Here is a 2,434-nt window from a genome sequence, read left to right as displayed (position 1 = left end):
GATTGTCAGATCGTGGCTGACAGAGAGTATGTCATCCACATACGTTTCTTTATTCAGAATGGGGGCGGCCATTGGGTAGTTCGTTTTTTCTTCTTGTGCTACTTGGTGAAGTGTGCGAATGGCGAGGTAGGGCGCACAGTTTATACCGAATGTGACCGTTTTTAATTTATAATCTTGAATGGGACTGGTTGTGGGTGAATGAAAGATTATTCTTTGAAAGTCCTGGTCTTCGGGATGTAGCAGTATTTGTCGGTACATCTTTTCGACATCAAAATTAAATACAAATTTATACANGCGATTGTCAGATCGTGGCTGACAGAGAGTATGTCATCCACATACGTTTCTTTATTCAGAATGGGGGCGGCCATTGGGTAGTTCGTTTTTTCTTCTTGTGCTACTTGGTGAAGTGTGCGAATGGCGAGGTAGGGCGCACAGTTTATACCGAATGTGACCGTTTTTAATTTATAATCTTGAATGGGACTGGTTGTGGGTGAACGAAAGATTATTCTTTGAAAGTCCTGGTCTTCGGGATGTAGCAGTATTTGTCGGTACATCTTTTCTCCACTTGAGGATGAGAAGCATCAAATCAGGCTGGAGAGATGGTCCGGTATATAATACATCGCTAAGAGAGCAACCGGATCCCGAAATTTTTGATGCATTAAAGACAACTCGTCCCTTCGTCGTTAGTTTTTCGCGCTTAATGACCGCATGGTGAGGGAGGTAGAACGACATGTACTTGCCTGAGAGGAATTTTTCTTGGGAAACCGTTTTTACCGTGTTGTTTAGGGTGAGGTATTCTTCCAGGATATTATCATATGAGGCCTTTAAATCGCCCTTTTTGAGGAGGTTTCTCTCCATTCCGAGAAATTGCTGAAGCGCTGAGGAGCGAGAGAGTAAAGAGATTGCTTTGGGGAAACTTAGATTGAACGGAAGCCTGACCACATAACGACCATCAGAGTTGCGAGAAGTGGTGGATTTATAGAAATCTTCACAAAAGTCCTCTTCAGGAGTGGTATGCTTGAGGTTTGGAACTTCTTCTAGTTCCCAAAACCGACGCCAATGTGAGTTGAGATGCTAATAAGAAATTTTCTCTATTTGTGTAGAGTATGAAGCTATGTTTTCGTAAATCTGACCACTAAGTATCCAACCAAATATTGTCTTTTGAGCTAGCAGAGTTGGTGATATTGTTTCAATACCCTACTCGATTATATGAGGGATGATATCACTGCCTAACACAGGGTCAATCTAGGATGGGGAGTGGCAGTTTGGATCTGCCAGTTCGAGATCAGATCATTTTTCTTTGTGGTCATGATTAAGTGGGAAATTGGGGAGCATTTTTGTCAGCTGTGATAACCCGATAGCTTGAGCATTTATTTTAGCTTGGAGATCGGCGGAGACCAAGACTAAAGAGCATAATTTGTTCGAAGTTTGAACAATTCCTCCACCCATGCTCGAGAGTTCAAATTTTGAGGATTTGCAGGGCAGCCCTAGCTTATTTTGTTTGGTGGAGATAAAGCTTCGTTCTGACCCTTGGTCTATGAGAGCTCTGAGTTTGAATATTTCTCCTCGGTGTGACATGGGTACCGTAGCTGTAGGGAGGAGTATTCTGCTCTCATTCAATTTTCAATTTCAATTTATTTGTTTTGTTTTTGCACATAGTAAGACTAAATAAGTCTTGTTGTAGTACATCTTCTTGTAATTCAAAATAGCAAAGTGGGTATACATACAAACGCAACTTAAAATTTAAACTATTATATTTATAGACTAGGGCTAATTATTAAGAGTGAGAAAGAGAGAAAGATTGGGAGGAGGGGGCAAGGGGGGAATATAGGTCGGAGGTAGTTAGAAACTGCATTTTTAAAACACCTTGCTTGTTTTATTAACTTTATTTCACTCGGTATTGTGTTCCATAGTTTTATGGCGCTAACAAAGAAAATGCGCTGTGAGTCCAAGTATGAATATGCGGTAACAATCAGATTCAATGTTCGGATACACTGGCGTATTTTAATGTTTTTGTACAGGTATAATGGTTTTTGTGTGTATATTAATTTATGCAATACAAGAGCCCGAATTTCGAAATACGAGTTTAAATCGTGACCCAGAATCTGTTTGGGATAATGAGATATATGGTCACATTTTCTTTTCTCAAACACGAAACGCGCCGTGTTATATAAAGCGATTTGCAATTTATGCTTTGAGTTATTATCAAGACTGCAATACACCAACTCTGCATACGACACATGCGGAACAATGAGTGATTGAACAAGTTTCAATTTCGTTTGTTGTGGCAATAAGTAGGCACTGCAATATTATTTTCGAAGAATATTGTATATCTTGTTAATAACGGAGTTTATGTGGTCAACGCATGATAATCTTGTGATGATTCTATAACCCAGGTTAGTTGCCGCCTCTTCAAATTTAATGTTTATTCCGT

The sequence above is a fragment of the Rhagoletis zephyria genome, unplaced genomic scaffold, assembly GCF_001687245.7.
Source record: "Rhagoletis zephyria isolate East Lansing unplaced genomic scaffold, Rhagoletis_zephyria_1.1 Rzeph_scaffold_02107, whole genome shotgun sequence".
Classification (NCBI taxonomy): Eukaryota; Metazoa; Arthropoda; class Insecta; order Diptera; family Tephritidae; genus Rhagoletis; species Rhagoletis zephyria.
The sequence above is the reverse complement of the archived record's forward strand: the minus strand, read 5'-3'. Positions refer to the sequence as shown.